The sequence below is a fragment of the Hydractinia symbiolongicarpus genome, chromosome 11, assembly GCF_029227915.1.
Source record: "Hydractinia symbiolongicarpus strain clone_291-10 chromosome 11, HSymV2.1, whole genome shotgun sequence".
Lineage (NCBI taxonomy): Eukaryota > Metazoa > Cnidaria > Hydrozoa > Anthoathecata > Hydractiniidae > Hydractinia > Hydractinia symbiolongicarpus.
In genome coordinates this window covers 15737345-15755889 of record NC_079885.1, presented here as the reverse complement: position 1 = coordinate 15755889, position 18545 = coordinate 15737345, and the positions used below count along the sequence as shown (strand labels likewise).

Below are 18545 nucleotides of genomic sequence, written 5' to 3'. Positions count from 1 at the left end.
TTAGCACATTACATCGAAAATGGTTTAAATTTTAAAGGTCATATTTCTTGACTGGATCATCCGAAATAGGTCGTGTTTATGTGCATTTGAAAGCTCTTTTTAAGCGCTATCGATTCTTTACGACAACCATGCGCTTTAAGATTTCCGGTAAAAAGTTCCAACGAAGGAAATCTAGGGTGCTTTCAGACTTAATTTTCATATGACAAAGTTAATTAGCAAAGTAACTACATCGCCATTTTCTTTGTCTGACGCTCGTAATCCATTTATTTGCGACGTGGCGCATTTATTGCAGCAAGATTGTAGCCGTTTTGAAGGGAAAGCAACTTCTAATCATGTCTCTTTCTTGATTTACTCAGCGGCTATTGCGTAAAAAAGATACGTCCCAGTCGTAATGATAAATAATGTAACGTGAAAAAGTCAATAGCCTACGACACCAGGAGTTCCCAGGCGGTCCCCCATCCAAGTACTATCCCGGCCCAACGATGCTGAACTTCCGTGATCGGACGAGAACAGGTGTGTTCATCGTGGTATGGTCGTAGACAAACAAACGGGCAGATATCTACGATTTATTAGCACATTACATCGAAAATGGTTTAAATTTTAACGGTCATATTTCTTGACTGGATTATCCGAAATAGGTCGTGTTTATGTGCATTTGAAAGCTCATTTCAAGCGCTATCCATTAATTACGACAATAATGCGCTTTAAGATTTCCGGTAAAAAGTTCCAACGAAGGAAATCTAGGGTGCTTTCAGACTTAATTTTCATATGACAAAGTTAATTAGCAAAGTAACTACATCGCCATTTTCTTTGTCTGACGCTCGTAATCCATTCATTTGCGACGTGGCGCATTTATTGCAGCAAGATTGTAGCCGTTTTGAAGGGAAAGCAACTTCTAATCATGTCTCTTTCTTGATTTACTCAGCGGCTATTTCGTAAAAAAGATACGTCACAGTCGTAATGATAAATAATGTAACGTGAAAAAGTCAGTAGCCTACGACACTGGGAGTTCCCAGGCGGTCCCCCATCCAAGTACTATCCCGGCCCGACGATGCTTAACTTCCGTGATCGGACGAGAACAGGTGTGTTCATCGTGGTATGGTCGTAAACAAACAAACGGGCAGATATCTACGATTTATTAGCACATTACATCGAAAATGGTTTAAACTTTAAAGGTCATATTTATTGACTGGATCATCCGAAATAGGTCGTGTTTATGTGCATTTGAAAGCTCATTTCAAGCGCTATCCATTAATTACGACAACCATGCGCTTTAAGATTTCCGGTAAAAAGTTCCAACGAAGGCAATCTAGGGTACTTTCAGACTTAATTTTCATATGACAAAGTTAATTAGCAAATTAGCTACATCGCCATTTTCTTTGTCTGACGCTCGTAATCCATTCATTTGCGACGTGGCGCATTTATTGCAGCAAGATTGTAGCCGTTTTGAAGGGAAAGCAACTTCTAATCATGTCTCTTTCTTGATTTACTCAGCGGCTATTGCGTAAAAAAGATACGTCCCAGTCGTAATGATTAACAATGTAACGTGAAAAAGTCAATAGCCTACGACACCAGGAGATCCCAGGCGGTCCCCCATCCAAGTACTATCCGGCCCAACGATGCTTAACTTCCGTGATCGGACGAGAACAGGTGTGTTCATCGTGGTATGGTCGTAGACAAACAAACGGGCAGATATCTACGATTTATTAGCACATTACATCGAAAATGGTTTAAATTTTAAAGGTCATATTTCTTGACTGGATCATCCGAAATAGGTCGTGTTTATGTGCATTTGAAAGCTCATTTCAAGCGCTATCCATTAATTACGACAACCATGCGCTTTAAGATTTCTGGTAAAAAGTTCAAACGAAGGCAATCTAGGGTACTTTCAGACTTAATTTTAATATGACAAAGTTAATTAGCAAATTAGCTACATCGCCATTCTCTCTGTCTGACGCTCGTAATCCATTCATTTGCGACGTGGCGCATTTAATGCTGCCAGATCGTAGCCCTTTTGAAGGGAAAGAAACTTCTAATGATGTCCCTTACTTGATTTACTCAGCGGCTATTGCGTAAAAAAGATACGTCACAGTCGTAATGATAAATAATGTAACGTGAAAAAGTCAATAGCCTACGACACCGGGAGTTCCCAGGCGGTCCTCCATCCAAGTACTATCCCGGCCCGAGGATGCTTAACTTCCGTGATCGGACGAGAACAGGTGTATTCATCGTGGTATGGTCGTAGACACACAAACGGGCAGATATCTACGATTTATTAGCACATTACATCGAAAATGGTTCAAACTTTAAAGGTCATATTTCTTGACTGGATCATCCGAAATAGGTCGTGTTTATGTGCATTTGAAAGCTCATTTCAAGCGCTATCCATTAATTACGACAACCATGCGCTTTAAGATTTCCGGTAAAAAGTTCCAACGAAGGAAATCTAGGGTGCTTTCAGACTTAATTTTCATATGACAAAGTTAATTAGCAAAGTAACTACATCGCCATTTTCTTTGTCTGACGCTCGTAATCCATTTATTTGCGACGTGGCGCATTTATTGCAGCAAGATTGTAGCCGTTTTGAAGGGAAAGCAACTTCTAATCATGTCTCTTTCTTGATTTACTCAGCGGCTATTGCGTAAAAAAGATACGTCCCAGTCGTAATGATAAATAATGTAACGTGAAAAAGTCAATAGCCTACGACACCAGGAGTTCCCAGGCGGTCCCCCATCCAAGTACTATCCCGGCCCAACGATGCTTAACTTCCGTGATCGGACGAGAACAGGTGTGTTCATCGTGGTATGGTCGTAGACAAACAAACGGGCAGATATCTACGATTTATTAGCACATTACATCGAAAATGGTTTAAATTTTAAAGGTCATATTTCTTGACTGGATTATCCGAAATAGGTCGTGTTTATGTGCATTTGAAAGCTCATTTCAAGCGCTATCCATTAATTACGACAATAATGCGCTTTAAGATTTCCGGTAAAAAGTTCCAACGAAGGAAATCTAGGGTGCTTTCAGACTTAATATTCATATGACAAAGTTAGTTAGCAAAGTAACTACATCGCCATTTTTTTTGTCTGACGCTCGTAATCCATTTATTTGCGACGTGGCGCATTTATTGCAGCAAGATTGTAGCCGTTTTGAAGGGAATGCAACTTCTAATCATGTCTCTTTCTTGATTTACTCAGCGGCTATTGCGTAAAAAAGATACGTCCCAGTCGTAATGATAAATAATGTAACGTGAAAAAGTCAATAGCCTACGACACCGGGAGTTCCCAGGCGGTCCCCCATCCAAGTACTATCCCGGCCCAACGATGCTTAACTTCCGTGATCGGACGAGAACAGGTGTGTTCATCGTGGTATGGTCGTAGACACACAAAGGGGCAGATATCTACGATTTATTAGCACATTACATCGAAAATGGTTCACACTTTAAAGGTCATATTTCTTGACTGGATCATCCGAAATAGGTCGTGTTTATGTGCATTTGAAAGCTCTTTTTAAGCGCTATCGATTCTTTACGACAACCATGCGCTTTAAGATTTCCGGTAAAAAGTTCCAACGAAGGAAATCTAGGGTGCTTTCAGACTTAATTTTCATATGACAAAGTTAATTAGCAATGAACTACATCGCCATTTTCTTTGTCTGACGCTCGTAATCCATTTATTTGCGACGTGGCGCATTTATTGCAGCAAGATTGTAGCCGTTTTGAAGGGAAAGCAAATTCTAATCATGTCTCTTTCTTGATTTACTCAGCCGCTATTGCGTAAAAAAGATACGTCCCAGTCCTAATGATAAATAATGTAACGTGAAAAAGTCAATAGCCTACGACACCGGGAGTTCCCAGGCGGTCCCCCATCCAAGTACTATCCCGGCCCAACGATGCTTAACTTCCGTGATCGGACGAGAACAGGTGTGTTCATCGTGGTATGGTCGTAGACAAACAAACGGGCAGATATCTACGATTTATTAGCACATTACATCGAAAATGGTTTAAATTTTAAAGGTCATATTTCTTTACTGGATTATCCGAAAAAGGTTGTGTTTATGTGCATTTGAAAGCTCGTTTCAAGCGCTATATATTAATTACGACAATAATGCGCTTTAAGATTTCCGGTAAAAAGTTCCAACGAAGGCAATCTAGGGTACTTTCAGACTTAATTTTCATATGACAAAGATAATTAGCAATGAACTACATCGCCATTTTCTTTGTCTGACGCTCGTAATCCATTTATTTGCGACGTGGCGCATTTATTGCAGCAAGATTGTAGCCGTTTTGAAGGGAAAGCAAATTCTAATCATGTCTCTTTCTTGATTTACTCAGCCGCTATTGCGTAAAAAAGATACGTCCCAGTCCTAATGATAAATAATGTAACGTGAAAAAGTCAATAGCCTACGACACCGGGAGTTCCCAGGCGGTCCCCCATCCAAGTACTATCCCGGCCCAACGATGCTTAACTTCCGTGATCGGACGAGAACAGGTGTGTTCATCGTGGTATGGTCGTAGACAAACAAACGGGCAGATATCTACGATTTATTAGCACATTACATCAAAAATGGTTTAAATTTTAAAGGTCATATTTCTTTACTGGATTATCCGAAAAAGGTTGTGTTTATGTGCATTTGAAAGCTCGTTTCAAGCGCTATATATTAATTACGACAATAATGCGCTTTAAGATTTCCGGTAAAAAGTTCCAACGAAGGCAATCTAGGGTACTTTCAGACTTAATTTTCATATGACAAAGTTAATTAGCAAAGTAACTACATCGCCATTTTCTTTGTCTGACGCTCGTAATCCATTTATTTGCGACGTGGCGCATTTATTGCAGCAAGGTTGTAGCCGTTTTGAAGGGAAAGCAACTTCTAATCATGTCTCTTTCTTGATTTACTCAGCGGCTATTGCGTAAAAAAGATACGTCCCAGTCGTAATGATAAATAATGTAACGTGAAAAAGTCAATAGCCTACGACACCAGGAGTTCCCAGGCGGTCCCCCATCCAAGTACTATCCCGGCCCAACGATGCTTAACTTCCGTGATCGGACGAGAACAGGTGTGTTCATCGTGGTATGGTCGTAGACAAACAAACGGGCAGATATCTACGATTTATTAGCACATTACATCGAAAATGGTTTAAATTTTAAAGGTCATATTTCTTGACTGGATCATCCGAAATAGGTCGTGTTTATGTGCATTTGAAAGCTCATTTCAAGCGCTATCCATTAATTACGACAACCATGCGCTTTAAGATTTCCGGTAAAAAGTTCCAACGAAGGCAATGTAGGGTACTTTCAGACTTAATTTTCATATGACAAAGTTAATTAGCAAATTAGCTACATCGCCATTCTCTTTGTCTGACGCTCGTAATCAATTCATTTGCTACGAGGCGCATTTAATGCTGCCAGATCGTAGCCCTTTTGAAGGGAAAGAAACTTCTAATGATGTCCCTTACTTGATTTACTCAGCGGCTATTGCGTAAAAAAGATACGTCACAGTCGTAATGATAAATAATGTAACGTGAAAAAGTCAATAGCCTACGACACCGGGAGTTCCCAGGCGGTCCCCCATCCAAGTACTATCCCGGCCCAACGATGCTTAACTTCCGTGATCGGACGAGAACAGGTGTGTTCATCGTGGTATGGTCGTAGACACACAAACGGGCAGATATCTACGATTTATTAGCACATTACATCGAAAATGGTTCAAACTTTAAAGGTCATATTTCTTGACTGGATCATCCGAAATAGGTCGTGTTTATGTGCATTTAAAAGATCTTTTTAAGCGCTATCGATTCTTTACGACAACCATGCGCTTTAAGATTTCCGGTAAAAAGTTCCAACGAAGGAAATCTAGGGTGCTTTCAGACTTAATTTTCATATGACAAAGTTAGTTAGCAAAGTAACTACATCGCCATTTTTTTTGTCTGACGCTCGTAATCCATTTATTTGCGACGTGGCGCATTTAATGCTGCAAGATTGTAGCCGTTTTGAAGGGAAAGCAACTTCTAATCATGTCTCTTTCTTGATTTACTCAGCGGCTATTGCATAAAAAAGATACGTCCCAGTCGTAATGATAAATAATGTAACGTGAAAAAGTCAATAGCCTACGACACCAGGAGTTCCCAGGCGGTCCCCCATCCAAGTACTATCCCGGCCCAACGATGCTTAACTTCCGTGATCGGACGAGAACAGGTGTGTTCATCGTGGTATGGTCGTAGACAAACAAACGGGCAGATATCTACGATTTATTAGCACATTACATCGAAAATGGTTTAAATTTTAAAGGTCATATTTCTTGACTGGATTATCCGAAATAGGTCGTGTTTATGTGCATTTGAAAGCTCATTTCAAGCGCTATCCATTAATTACGACAATAATGCGCTTTAAGATTTCCGGTAAAAAGTTCCAACGAAGGAAATCTAGGGTGCTTTCAGACTTAATTTTCATATGACAAAGTTAATTAGCAATGAACTACATCGCCATTTTCTTTGTCTGACGCTCGTAATCCATTTATTTGCGACGTGGCGCATTTATTGCAGCAAGATTGTAGCCGTTTTGAAGGGAAAGCAAATTCTAATCATGTCTCTTTCTTGATTTACTCAGCGGCTATTGCGTAAAAAAGATACGTCCCAGTCCTAATGATAAATAATGTAACGTGAAAAAGTCAATAGCCTACGACACCGGGAGTTCCCAGGCGGTCCCCCATCCAAGTACTATCCCGGCCCAACGATGCTTAACTTCCGTGATCGGACGAGAACAGGTGTGTTCATCGTGGTATGGTCGTAGACAAACAAACGGGCAGATATCTACGATTTATTAGCACATTACATCAAAAATGGTTTAAATTTTAAAGGTCATATTTCTTGACTGGATTATCCGAAAAAGGTTGTGTTTATGTGCATTTGAAAGCTCGTTTCAAGCGCTATATATTAATTACGACAATAATGCGCTTTAAGATTTCCGGTAAAAAGTTCCAACGAAGGCAATCTAGGGTACTTTCAGACTTAATTTTCATATGACAAAGTTAATTAGCAAAGTAACTACATCGCCATTTTCTTTGTCTGACGCTCGTAATCCATTTATTTGCGACGTGGCGCATTTATTGCAGCAAGATTGTAGCCGTTTTGAAGGGAAAGCAACTTCTAATCATGTCTCTTTCTTGATTTACTCAGCGGCTATTGCGTAAAAAAGATACGTCCCAGTCGTAATGATAAATAATGTAACGTGAAAAAGTCAATAGCCTACGACACCAGGAGTTCCCAGGCGGTCCCCCATCCAAGTACTATCCCGGCCCAACGATGCTTAACTTCCGTGATCGGACGAGAACAGGTGTGTTCATCGTGGTATGGTCGTAGACAAACAAACGGGCAGATATCTACGATTTATTAGCACATTACATCGAAAATGGTTTAAATTTTAAAGGTCATATTTCTTGACTGGATCATCCGAAATAGGTCGTGTTTATGTGCATTTGAAAGCTCATTTCAAGCGCTATCCATTAATTACGACAACCATGCGCTTTAAGATTTCCGGTAAAAAGTTCCAACGAAGGCAATCTAGGGTACTTTCAGACTTAATTTTCATATGACAAAGTTAATTAGCAAATTAGCTACATCGCCATTCTCTTTGTCTGACGCTCGTAATCCATTCATTTGCGACGTGGTGCATTTAATGCTGCCAGATCGTAGCCCTTTTGAAGGGAAAGAAACTTCTAATGATGTCCCTTACTTGATTTACTCAGCGGCTATTGCGTAAAAAAGATACGTCACAGTCGTAATGATAAATAATGTAACGTGAAAAAGTCAATAGCCTACGACACCGGGAGTTCCCAGGCGGTCCTCCATCCAAGTACTATCTCGGCCCGAGGATGCTTAACTTCCGTGATCGGAGAAGAACAGGTGTGTTCATCGTGGTATGGTCGTAGACACACAAACGGGCAGATATCTACGATTTATTAGCACATTACATCGAAAATGGTTCAAACTTTAAAGGTCATATTTCTTGACTGGATCATCCGAAATAGGTCGTGTTTATGTGCATTTGAAAGCTCTTTTTAAGCGCTATCGATTCTTTACGACAACCATGCGCTTTAAGATTTCCGGTAAAAAGTTCCAACGAAGGAAATCTAGGGTGCTTTCAGACTTAATTTTCATATGACAAAGTTAATTAGCAAAGTAACTACATCGCCATTTTCTTTGTCTGACGCTCGTAATCCATTTATTTGCGACGTGGCGCATTTAATGCTGCAAGATTGTAGCCGTTTTGAAGGGAAAGCAACTTCTAATCATGTCTCTTTCTTGATTTACTCAGCGGCTATTGCGTAAAAAAGATACGTCCCAGTCGTAATGATAAATAATGTAACGTGAAAAAGTCAATAGCCTACGACACCAGGAGTTCCCAGGCGGTCCCCCATCCAAGTACTATCCCGGCCCAACGATGCTTAACTTCCGTGATCGGACGAGAACAGGTGTGTTCATCGTGGTATGGTCGTAGACAATCAAACGGGCAGATATCTACGATTTATTAGCACATTACATCGAAAATGGTTTAAATTTTAAAGGTCATATTTCTTGACTGGATTATCCGAAATAGGTCGTGTTTATGTGCATTTGAAATCTCATTTCAAGCGCTATCCATTAATTACGACAATAATGCGCTTTAAGATTTCCGGTAAAAAGTTCCAACGAAGGAAATCTAGGGTGCTTTCAGACTTAATTTTCATATGACAAAGTTAGTTAGCAAAGTAACTACATCGCCATTTTTTTTGTCTGACGCTCGTAATCCATTTATTTGCGACGTGGCGCATTTATTGCAGCAAGATTGTAGCCGTTTTGAAGGGAATGCAACTTCTAATCATGTCTCTTTCTTGATTTACTCAGCGGCTATTGCGTAAAAAAGATACGTCACAGTCGTAATGATAAATAATGTAACGTGAAAAAGTCAATAGCCTACGACACCGGGAGTTCCCAGGCGGTCCTCCATCCAAGTACTATCCCGGCCCGAGGATGCTTAACTTCCGTGATCGGACGAGAACAGGTGTGTTCATCGTGGTATGGTCGTAGACACACAAACGGGCAGATATCTACGATTTATTAGCACATTACATCGAAAATGGTTCAAACTTTAAAGGTCATATTTCTTGACTGGATCATCCGAAATAGGTCGTGTTTATGTGCATTTGAAAGCTCTTTTTAAGCGCTATCGATTCTTTACGAAAACCATGCGCTTTAAGATTTCCGGTAAAAAGTTCCAACGAAGGAAATCTAGGGTGCTTTCAGACTTAATTTTCATATGACAAAGTTAATTAGCAAAGTAACTACATCGCCATTTTCTTTGTCTGACGCTCGTAATCCATTTATTTGCGACGTGGCGCATTTAATGCTGCAAGATTGTAGCCGTTTTGAAGGGAAAGCAACTTCTAATCATGTCTCTTTCTTGATTTACTCAGCGGCTATTGCGTAAAAAAGATACGTCCCAGTCGTAATGATAAATAATGTAACGTGAAAAAGTCAATAGCCTACGACACCAGGAGTTCCCAGGCGGTCCCCCATCCAAGTACTATCCCGGCCCAACGATGCTTAACTTCCGTGATCGGACGAGAACAGGTGTGTTCATCGTGGTATGGTCGTAGACAAACAAACGGGCAGATATCTACGATTTATTAGCACATTACATCGAAAATGGTTTAAATTTTAAAGGTCATATTTCTTGACTGGATTATCCGAAATAGGTCGTGTTTATGTGCATTTGAAAGCTCATTTCAAGCGCTATCCATTAATTACGACAATAATGCGCTTTAAGATTTCCGGTAAAAAGTTCCAACGAAGGAAATCTAGGGTGCTTTCAGACTTAATTTTCATATGACAAAGTTAGTTAGCAAAGTAACTACATCGCCATTTTTTTTGTCTGACGCTCGTAATCCATTTATTTGCGACGTGGCGCATTTATTGCAGCAAGATTGTAGCCGTTTTGAAGGGAATGCAACTTCTAATCATGTCTCTTTCTTGATTTACTCAGCGGCTATTGCGTAAAAAAGATACGTCCCAGTCGTAATGATAAATAATGTAACGTGAAAAAGTCAATAGCCTACGACACCGGGAGTTCCCAGGCGGTCCCCCATCCAAGTACTATCCCGGCCCAACGATGCTTAACTTCCGTGATCTGACGAGAACAGGTGTGTTCATCGTGGTATGGTCGTAGACAAACAAACGGGCAGATATCTACGATTTATTAGCACATTACATCGAAAATGGTTTAAACTTTAAAGGTCATATTTCTTGACTGGATTATGCGAAATAGGTCGTGTTTATGTGCATTTGAAAGCTCATTTCAAGCGCTATTCATTAATTACGACAATAATGCGCTTTAAGATTTCCGGTAAAAAGTTCCAACGAATAAATCTAGGGTGCTTTCAGACTTAATTTTCATATGACAAAGTTAATTAGCAAAGTAACTACATCGCCATTTTCTTTGTCTGACGCTCGTAATCCATTTATTTGCGACGTGGCGCATTTATTGCAGCAAGATTGTAGCCGTTTTGAAGGGAAAGCAACTTCTAATCATGTCTCTTTCTTGATTTACTCAGCGGCTATTGCGTAAAAAAGATACGTCCCAGTCGTAATGATAAATAATGTAACGTGAAAAAGTCAATAGCCTACGACACCAGGAGTTCCCAGGCGGTCCCCCATCCAAGTACTATCCTGGCCCAACGATGCTTAACTTCCGTGATCGGACGAGAACAGGTGTGTTCATCGTGGTATGGTCGTAGACAAACAAACGGGCAGATATCTACGATTTATTAGCACATTACATCGAAAATGGTTTAAATTTTAAAGGTCATATTTCTTGACTGGATTATCCGAAATAGGTCGTGTTTATGTGCATTTGAAAGCTCATTTCAAGCGCTATCCATTAATTACGACAATAATGCGCTTTAAGATTTCCGGTAAAAAGTTCCAACGAAGGAAATCTAGGGTGCTTTCAGACTTAATTTTCATATGACAAAGTTAATTAGCAAAGTAACTACATCGCCATTTTCTTTGTCTGACGCTCGTAATCCATTTATTTGTGACGTGGCGCATTTATTGCAGCAAGATTGTAGCCGTTTTGAAGGGAAAGCAACTTCTAATCATGTCTCTTTCTTGATTTACTCAGCGGCTATTGCGTAAAAAAGATACGTCCCAGTCGTAATGATAAATAATGTAACGTGAAAAAGTCAATAGCCTACGACACCGGAAGTTCCCAGGCGGTCCCCCATCCAAGTACTATCCCGGCCCAACGATGCTTAACTTCCGTGATCTGACGAGAACAGGTGTGTTCATCGTGGTATGGTCGTAGAAAAACAAACGGGCAGATATCTACGATTTATTAGCACATTACATCGAAAATGGTTTAAACTTTAAAGGTCATATTTCTTGACTGGATTATCCGAAATAGGTCGTGTTTATGTGCATTTGAAAGCTCATTTCAAGCGCTATCCATTAATTACGACAATAATGCGCTTTAAGATTTCCGGTAAAAAGTTCCAACGAAGGAAATCTAGGGTGCTTTCAGACTTAATTTTCATATGACAAAGTTAATTAGCAAAGTAACTACATCGCCATTTTCTTTGTCTGACGCTCGTAATCCATTTATTTGCGACGTGGCGCATTTACTGCAGCAAGATTGTAGCCGTTTTGAAGGGAAAGCAACTTCTAATCATGTCTCTTTCTTGATTTACTCAGCGGCTATTGCGTAAAAAAGATACGTCCCAGTCGTAATGATAAATAATGTAACGTGAAAAAGTCAATAGCCTACGACACCGGGAGTTCCCAGGCGGTCCCCCATCCAAGTACTATCCCGGCCCAACGATGCTTAACTTCCGTGATCTGACGAGAACAGGTGTGTTCATCGTGGTATGGTCGTAGACAAACAAACGGGCAGATATCTACGATTTATTAGCACATTACATCGAAAATGGTTTAAATTTTAAAGGTCATATTTCTTGACTGGATTATCCGAAATAGGTCGTGTTTATGTGCATTTGAAAGCTCATTTCAAGCGCTATCCATTAATTACGACAATAATGCGCTTTAAGATTTCCGGTAAAAAGTTCCAACGAAGGAAATCTAGGGTGCTTTCAGACTTAATTTTCATATGACAAAGTTAATTAGCAAAGTAACTACATCGCCATTTTCTTTGTCTGACGCTCGTAATCCATTTATTTGCGACGTGGCGCATTTACTGCAGCAAGATTGTAGCCGTTTTGAAGGGAAAGCAACTTCTAATCATGTCTCTTTCTTGATTTACTCAGCGGCTATTGCGTAAAAAAGATACGTCCCAGTCGTAATGATAAATAATGTAACGTGAAAAAGTCAATAGCCTACGACACCGGGAGTTCCCAGGCGGTCCCCCATCCAAGTACTATCCCGGCCTAACGATGTTTAACTTCCGTGATCGGACGAGAACAGGTGTGTTCATCGTGGTATGGTCGTAGACACACAAAGGGGCAGATATCTACGATTTATTAGCACATTACATCGAAAATGGTTCACACTTTAAAGGTCATATTTCTTGACTGGATCATCCGAAATAGGTCGTGTTTATGTGCATTTGAAAGCTCTTTTTAAGCGCTATCGATTCTTTACGACAACCATGCGCTTTAAGATTTCCGGTAAAAAGTTCTAACGAAGGAAATCTAGGGTGCTTTCAGACTTAATTTTCATATGACAAAGTTTATTAGCAAAGTAACTACATCGCCATTTTCTTTGTCTGACGCTCGTAATCCATTTATTTGCGACGTGGCGCATTTATTGCAGCAAGATTGTAGCCGTTTTGAAGGGAAAGCAAATTCTAATTATGTCTCTTTCTTGATTTACTCAGCGGCTATTGCGTAAAAAAGATACGTCCCAGTCCTAATGATAAATAATGTAACGTGAAAAAGTCAATAGCCTACGACACCGGGAGTTCCCAGGCGGTCCCCCATCCAAGTACTATCCCGGCCCAACGATGCTTAACTTCCGTGATCGGACGAGAACAGGTGTGTTCATCGTGGTATGGTCGTAGACAAACAAACGGGCAGATATCTACGATTTATTAGCACATTACATCAAAAATAATGTAAATTTTAAAGGTCATATTTCTTGACTGGATTATCCGAAAAAGGTTGTGTTTATGTGCATTTGAAAGCTCGTTTCAAGCGCTATCCATTAATTACGACAATAATGCGCTTTAAGATTTCCGGTAAAAAGTTCCAACGAATGCAATCTAGGGTACTTTCAGACTTAATTTTCATATGACAAAGTTAATTAGCAAAGTAACTACATCGCCATTTTCTTTGTCTGACGCTCGTAATCCATTTATTTGCGACGTGGCGCATTTATTGCAGCAAGATTGTAGCCGTTTTGAAGGGAAAGCAACTTATAATCATGTCTCTTTCTTGATTTACTCAGCGGCTATTGCGTAAAAAAGATACGTCCCAGTCCTAATGATAAATAATGTAACGTGAAAAAGTCAATAGCCTACGACACCGGGAGTTCCCAGGCGGTCCCCCATCCAAGTACTACCCCGGCCCGACGATGCTTAACTTCCGTGATCGGACGAGAACAGGTGTGTTCATCGTGGTATGGTCGTAGACAAACAAACGGGCAGATATCTACGATTTATTAGCACATTACATCGAAAATGGTTTAAATTTTAAAGGTCATATTTCTTGACTGGATTATCCGAAATAGGTCGTGTTTATGTGCATTTGAAAGCTCATTTCAAGCGCTATCCATTAATTACGACAATAATGCGCTTTAAGATTTCCGGTAAAAAGTTCCAACGAAGGAAATCTAGGGTGCTTTCAGACTTAATTTTCATATGACAAAGTTAATTAGCAAAGTAACTACATCGCCATTTTCTTTGTCTGACGCTCGTAATCCATTCATTTGCGACGTGGCGCATTTATTGCAGCAAGATTGTAGCCGTTTTGAAGGGAAAGCAACTTCTAATCATGTCTCTTTCTTGATTTACTCAGCGGCTATTTCGTAAAAAAGATACGTCACAGTCGTAATGATAAATAATGTAACGTGAAAAAGTCAATAGCCTACGACACCGGGAGCTCCCAGGCGGGCGGTCCCCATTCCAAGTACTATCCCGGCCCGACGATGCTTAACTTCCGTGATCGGACGAGAACAGGTGTGTTCATCGTGGTATGGTCGTAAACAAACAAACGGGCAGATATCTACGATTTATTAGCACATCACATCGAAAATGGTTTAAACTTTAAAGGTCATATTTATTGACTGGATCATCCGAAATAGGTCGTGTTTATGTGCATTTGAAAGCTCATTTCAAGCGCTATCCATTAATTACGACAACCATGCGCTTAAAGATTTCCGGTAAAAAGTTTCAACGAAGGCAATCTAGGGTACTTTCAGACTTAATTTTCATATGACAAAGTTAATTAGCAAAGTAACTACATCGCCATTTTCTTTGTCTGACGCTCGTAATCCATTCATTTGCGACGTGGCGCATTTATTGCAGCAAGATTGTAGCCGTTTTGAAGGGAAAGCAACTTCTAATCATGTCTCTTTCTTGATTTACTCAGCGGCTATTTCGTAAAAAAGATACGTCACAGTCGTAATGATAAATAATGTAACGTGAAAAAGTCAATAGCCTACGACACCGGGAGTTCCCAGGCGGGCGGTCCCCCATCCAAGTACTATCCCGGCCCGAAGATGCTTAACTTCCGTGATCGGACGAGAACAGGTGTGTTCATCGTGGTATGGTCGTAAACAAACAAACGGGCAGATATCTACGATTTATTAGCACATCACATCGAAAATGGTTTAAACTTTAAAGGTCATATTTATTGACTGGATCATCCGAAATAGGTCGTGTTTATGTGCATTTGAAAGCTCATTTCAAGCGCTATCCATTAATTACGACAACCATGCGCTTTAAGATTTCCGGTAAAAAGTTCCAACGAAGGCAAACTAGGGTACTTTCAGACTTAATTTTCATATGACAAAGTTAATTAGCAAATTAGCTACATCGCCATTTTCTTTGTCTGACGCTCGTAATCCATTCATTTGCGACGTGGCGCATTTATTGCAGCAAGATTGTAGCCGTTTTGAAGGGAAAGCAACTTCTAATCATGTCTCTTTCTTGATTTACTCAGCGGCTATTTCGTAAAAAAGATACGTCACAGTCGTAATGATAAATAATGTAACGTGAAAAAGTCAATAGCCTACGACACCGGGAGTTCCCAGGCGGGCGGTCCCCCATCCAAGTACTATCCCGGCCCGAAGATGCTTAACTTCCGTGATCGGACGAGAACAGGTGTGTTCATCGTGGTATGGTCGTAAACAAACAAACGGGCAGATATCTACGATTTATTAGCACATCACATCGAAAATGGTTTAAACTTTAAAGGTCATATTTATTGACTGGATCATCCGAAATAGGTCGTGTTTATGTGCATTTGAAAGCTCATTTCAAGCGCTATCCATTAATTACGACAACCATGCGCTTTAAGATTTCCGGTAAAAAGTTCCAACGAAGGCAATCTAGGGTACTTTCAGACTTAATTTTCATATGACAAAGTTAATTAGCAAATTAGCTACATCGCCATTTTCTTTGTCTGACGCTCGTAATCCATTCATTTGCGACGTGGCGCATTTATTGCAGCAAGATTGTAGCCGTTTTGAAGGGAAAGCAACTTCTAATCATGTCTCTTTCTTGATTTACTCAGCGGCTATTGCGTAAAAAAGATACGTCCCAGTCGTAATGATAAATAATGTAACGTGAAAAAGTCAATAGCCTACGACACCAGGAGTTCCCAGGCGGTCCCCCATCCAAGTACTATCCCGGCCCAACGATGCTTAACTTCCGTGATCGGACGAGAACAGGTGTGTTCATCGTGGTATGGTCGTAGACAAACAAACGGGCAGATATCTACGATTTATTAGCACATTACATCGAAAATGGTTTAAATTTTAAAGGTCATATTTCTTGACTGGATCATCCGAAATAGGTCGTGTTTATGTGCATTTGAAAGCTCATTTCAAGCGCTATCCATTAATTACGACAACCATGCGCTTTAAGATTTCCGGTAAAAAGTTCCAACGAAGGCAATCTAGGGTACTTTCAGACTTAATTTTCATATGACAAAGTTAATTAGCAAATTAGCTACATCGCCATTCTCTTTGTCTGACGCTCGTAATCCATTCATTTGCGACGTGGCGCATTTAATGCTGCCAGATCGTAGCCCTTTTGAAGGGAAAGAAACTTCTAATGATGTCCCTTACTTGATTTACTCAGCGGCTATTGCGTAAAAAAGATACGTCACAGTCGTAATGATAAATAATGTAACGTGAAAAAGTCAATAGCCTACGACACCGGGAGTTCCCAGGCGGTCCCCCATCCAAGTACTATCCCGGCCCAACGATGCTTAACTTCCGTGATCTGACGAGAACAGGTGTGTTCATCGTGGTATGGTCGTAGACAAACAAACGGGCAGATATCTACGATTTATTAGCACATTACATCGAAAATGGTTTAAACTTTAAAGGTCATATTTCTTGACTGGATTATCCGAAATAGGTCGTGTTTATGTGCATTTGAAAGCTCATTTCAAGCGCTATTCATTAATTACGACAATAATGCGCTTTAAAATTTCCGGTAAAAAGTTCCAACGAAGGCAATCTAGGGTACTTTCAGACTTAATTTTCATATGACAAAGTTAATTAGCAAATTAGCTACATCGCCATTCTCTTTGTCTGACGCTCGTAATCCATTCATTTGCGACGTGGCGGATTTAATGCTGCCAGATCGTAGCCCTTTTGAAGGGAAAGAAACTTCTAATGATGTCCCTTACTTGATTTACTCAGCGGCTATTGCGTAAAAAAGATACGTCACAGTCGTAATGATAAATAATGTAACGTGAAAAAGTCAATAGCCTACGACACCGGGAGTTCCCAGGCGGTTCCCCATCCAAGTACTATCCCGGCCCGACGATGCTTAACTTCCGTGATCGGACGAGAACAGGTGTGTTCATCGTGGTATGGTCGTAAACAAACAAACGGGCAGATATCTACGATTTATTAGCACATCACATCGAAAATGGTTTAAACTTTAAAGGTCATATTTATTGACTGGATCATCCGAAATAGGTCGTGTTTATGTGCATTTGAAAGCTCATTTCAAGCGCTATCCATTAATTACGACAACCATGCGCTTTAAGATTTCCGGTAAAAAGTTCCAACGAAGGCAATCTAGGGTACTTTCAGACTTAATTTTCATATGACAAAGTTAATTAGCAAATTAGCTACATCGCCATTTTCTTTGTCTGACGCTCGTAATCCATTCATTTGCGACGTGGCACATTTATTGCAGCAAGATTGTAGCCGTTTTGAAGGGAAAGCAACTTCTAATCATGTCTCTTTCTTGATTTACTCAGCGGCTATTGCGTAAAAAAGATACGTCCCAGTCGTAATGATAAATAATGTAACGTGAAAAAGTCAATAGCCTACGACACCAGGAGTTCCCAGGCAGTCCCCCATCCAAGTACTATCCCGGCCCAACGATGCTTAACTTCCGTGATCGGACGAGAACAGGTGTGTTCATCGTGGTATGGTCGTAAACAAACAAACGGGCAGATATCTACGATTTATTAGCACATTACATCGAAAATGGTTTAAACTTTAAAGGTCATATTTATTGACTGGATCATCCGAAATAGGTCGTGTTTATGTGCATTTGAAAGCTCATTTCAAGCGCTATCCATTAATTACGACAACCATGCGCTTTAAGATTTCCGGTAAAAAGTTCCAACGAAGGCAAACTAGGGTACTTTCAGACTTAATTTTCATATGACAAAGTTAATTAGCAAATTAGCTACATCGCCATTTTCTTTGTCTGACGCTCGTAATCCATTCATTTGCGACGTGGCGCATTTATTGCAGCAAGATTGTAGCCGTTTTGAAGGGAAAGCAACTTCTAATCATGTCTCTTTCTTGATTTACTCAGCGGCTATTTCGTAAAAAAGATACGTCACAGTCGTAATGATAAATAATGTAACGTGAAAAAGTCAATAGCCTACGACACCGGGAGTTCCCAGGCGGGCGGTCCCCCATCCAAGTACTATCCCGGCCCGAAGATGCTTAACTTCCGTGATCGGACGAGAACAGGTGTGTTCATCGTGGTATGGTCGTAAACAAACAAACGGGCAGATATCTACGATTTATTAGCACATCACATCGAAAATGGTTTAAACTTTAAAGGTCATATTTATTGACTGGATCATCCGAAATAGGTCGTGTTTATGTGCATTTGAAAGCTCATTTCAAGCGCTATCCATTAATTACGACAACCATGCGCTTTAAGATTTCCGGTAAAAAGTTCCAACGAAGGCAATCTAGGGTACTTTCAGACTTAATTTTCATATGACAAAGTTAATTAGCAAATTAGCTACATCGCCATTTTCTTTGTCTGACGCTCGTAATCCATTCATTTGCGACGTGGCGCATTTATTGCAGCAAGATTGTAGCCGTTTTGAAGGGAAAGCAACTT

At 40.2% G+C, this 18545-nt stretch overlaps 27 non-coding genes and 5 pseudogenes across 27 annotated transcripts; all 32 read right to left on the bottom strand.

Moving 5' to 3' along the window:
• Positions 1-422: 422 nt before the first annotated feature.
• Positions 423-541, bottom strand: LOC130616050 (5S ribosomal RNA). The gene has a single exon (XR_008977135.1). It is a non-coding gene; the product is annotated as a 5S ribosomal RNA (ribosomal RNA).
• Positions 542-991: 450 nt separating this feature from the next.
• LOC130616888 (5S ribosomal RNA) lies at positions 992-1110 on the bottom strand. Its single transcript, XR_008977967.1, has one exon. It is a non-coding gene; the product is annotated as a 5S ribosomal RNA (ribosomal RNA).
• A 450-nt stretch (positions 1111-1560) lies between these two features.
• Positions 1561-1678, bottom strand: LOC130617413 (5S ribosomal RNA). The gene has a single exon (XR_008978491.1). It is a non-coding gene; the product is annotated as a 5S ribosomal RNA (ribosomal RNA).
• Positions 1679-2128: 450 nt separating this feature from the next.
• LOC130617154 (5S ribosomal RNA) lies at positions 2129-2247 on the bottom strand. The gene has a single exon (XR_008978231.1). It is a non-coding gene; the product is annotated as a 5S ribosomal RNA (ribosomal RNA).
• A 450-nt stretch (positions 2248-2697) lies between these two features.
• Positions 2698-2816, bottom strand: LOC130619740 (5S ribosomal RNA). Its single transcript, XR_008980478.1, has one exon. It is a non-coding gene; the product is annotated as a 5S ribosomal RNA (ribosomal RNA).
• A 450-nt stretch (positions 2817-3266) lies between these two features.
• LOC130617055 (5S ribosomal RNA) lies at positions 3267-3385 on the bottom strand. Its single transcript, XR_008978133.1, has one exon. It is a non-coding gene; the product is annotated as a 5S ribosomal RNA (ribosomal RNA).
• Positions 3386-3834: 449 nt separating this feature from the next.
• LOC130617042 (5S ribosomal RNA) lies at positions 3835-3953 on the bottom strand. Its single transcript, XR_008978120.1, has one exon. It is a non-coding gene; the product is annotated as a 5S ribosomal RNA (ribosomal RNA).
• Positions 3954-4402: 449 nt separating this feature from the next.
• LOC130617030 (5S ribosomal RNA) lies at positions 4403-4521 on the bottom strand. Its single transcript, XR_008978108.1, has one exon. It is a non-coding gene; the product is annotated as a 5S ribosomal RNA (ribosomal RNA).
• A 450-nt stretch (positions 4522-4971) lies between these two features.
• On the bottom strand, positions 4972-5090 carry LOC130619618 (5S ribosomal RNA). The gene has a single exon (XR_008980356.1). It is a non-coding gene; the product is annotated as a 5S ribosomal RNA (ribosomal RNA).
• Positions 5091-5540: 450 nt separating this feature from the next.
• LOC130617017 (5S ribosomal RNA) lies at positions 5541-5659 on the bottom strand. The gene has a single exon (XR_008978096.1). It is a non-coding gene; the product is annotated as a 5S ribosomal RNA (ribosomal RNA).
• Positions 5660-6109: 450 nt separating this feature from the next.
• Positions 6110-6228, bottom strand: LOC130619494 (5S ribosomal RNA). The gene has a single exon (XR_008980234.1). It is a non-coding gene; the product is annotated as a 5S ribosomal RNA (ribosomal RNA).
• Positions 6229-6677: 449 nt separating this feature from the next.
• LOC130617005 (5S ribosomal RNA) lies at positions 6678-6796 on the bottom strand. The gene has a single exon (XR_008978084.1). It is a non-coding gene; the product is annotated as a 5S ribosomal RNA (ribosomal RNA).
• Positions 6797-7246: 450 nt separating this feature from the next.
• LOC130619371 (5S ribosomal RNA) lies at positions 7247-7365 on the bottom strand. The gene has a single exon (XR_008980112.1). It is a non-coding gene; the product is annotated as a 5S ribosomal RNA (ribosomal RNA).
• Positions 7366-7815: 450 nt separating this feature from the next.
• LOC130618515 (5S ribosomal RNA) lies at positions 7816-7934 on the bottom strand (annotated as a pseudogene).
• A 450-nt stretch (positions 7935-8384) lies between these two features.
• On the bottom strand, positions 8385-8503 carry LOC130619248 (5S ribosomal RNA). The gene has a single exon (XR_008979990.1). It is a non-coding gene; the product is annotated as a 5S ribosomal RNA (ribosomal RNA).
• A 450-nt stretch (positions 8504-8953) lies between these two features.
• Positions 8954-9072, bottom strand: LOC130617218 (5S ribosomal RNA). The gene has a single exon (XR_008978295.1). It is a non-coding gene; the product is annotated as a 5S ribosomal RNA (ribosomal RNA).
• A 450-nt stretch (positions 9073-9522) lies between these two features.
• On the bottom strand, positions 9523-9641 carry LOC130619125 (5S ribosomal RNA). Its single transcript, XR_008979868.1, has one exon. It is a non-coding gene; the product is annotated as a 5S ribosomal RNA (ribosomal RNA).
• Positions 9642-10091: 450 nt separating this feature from the next.
• On the bottom strand, positions 10092-10210 carry LOC130617914 (5S ribosomal RNA). The gene has a single exon (XR_008978989.1). It is a non-coding gene; the product is annotated as a 5S ribosomal RNA (ribosomal RNA).
• Positions 10211-10659: 449 nt separating this feature from the next.
• LOC130615327 (5S ribosomal RNA) lies at positions 10660-10778 on the bottom strand. Its single transcript, XR_008976416.1, has one exon. It is a non-coding gene; the product is annotated as a 5S ribosomal RNA (ribosomal RNA).
• A 450-nt stretch (positions 10779-11228) lies between these two features.
• On the bottom strand, positions 11229-11347 carry LOC130616186 (5S ribosomal RNA). The gene has a single exon (XR_008977270.1). It is a non-coding gene; the product is annotated as a 5S ribosomal RNA (ribosomal RNA).
• Positions 11348-11797: 450 nt separating this feature from the next.
• Positions 11798-11916, bottom strand: LOC130617899 (5S ribosomal RNA). The gene has a single exon (XR_008978976.1). It is a non-coding gene; the product is annotated as a 5S ribosomal RNA (ribosomal RNA).
• Positions 11917-12366: 450 nt separating this feature from the next.
• Positions 12367-12485, bottom strand: LOC130616591 (5S ribosomal RNA). The gene has a single exon (XR_008977671.1). It is a non-coding gene; the product is annotated as a 5S ribosomal RNA (ribosomal RNA).
• A 450-nt stretch (positions 12486-12935) lies between these two features.
• LOC130616993 (5S ribosomal RNA) lies at positions 12936-13054 on the bottom strand. The gene has a single exon (XR_008978072.1). It is a non-coding gene; the product is annotated as a 5S ribosomal RNA (ribosomal RNA).
• A 450-nt stretch (positions 13055-13504) lies between these two features.
• Positions 13505-13623, bottom strand: LOC130615150 (5S ribosomal RNA). The gene has a single exon (XR_008976239.1). It is a non-coding gene; the product is annotated as a 5S ribosomal RNA (ribosomal RNA).
• Positions 13624-14073: 450 nt separating this feature from the next.
• Positions 14074-14196, bottom strand: LOC130618629 (5S ribosomal RNA; annotated as a pseudogene).
• A 450-nt stretch (positions 14197-14646) lies between these two features.
• Positions 14647-14769, bottom strand: LOC130618425 (5S ribosomal RNA; annotated as a pseudogene).
• Positions 14770-15219: 450 nt separating this feature from the next.
• On the bottom strand, positions 15220-15342 carry LOC130618424 (5S ribosomal RNA; annotated as a pseudogene).
• Positions 15343-15792: 450 nt separating this feature from the next.
• On the bottom strand, positions 15793-15911 carry LOC130619002 (5S ribosomal RNA). Its single transcript, XR_008979746.1, has one exon. It is a non-coding gene; the product is annotated as a 5S ribosomal RNA (ribosomal RNA).
• Positions 15912-16361: 450 nt separating this feature from the next.
• LOC130617887 (5S ribosomal RNA) lies at positions 16362-16480 on the bottom strand. Its single transcript, XR_008978964.1, has one exon. It is a non-coding gene; the product is annotated as a 5S ribosomal RNA (ribosomal RNA).
• A 450-nt stretch (positions 16481-16930) lies between these two features.
• LOC130616162 (5S ribosomal RNA) lies at positions 16931-17049 on the bottom strand. The gene has a single exon (XR_008977246.1). It is a non-coding gene; the product is annotated as a 5S ribosomal RNA (ribosomal RNA).
• A 450-nt stretch (positions 17050-17499) lies between these two features.
• LOC130615999 (5S ribosomal RNA) lies at positions 17500-17618 on the bottom strand. Its single transcript, XR_008977084.1, has one exon. It is a non-coding gene; the product is annotated as a 5S ribosomal RNA (ribosomal RNA).
• A 450-nt stretch (positions 17619-18068) lies between these two features.
• On the bottom strand, positions 18069-18191 carry LOC130618423 (5S ribosomal RNA; annotated as a pseudogene).
• Positions 18192-18545: the final 354 nt, after the last annotated feature.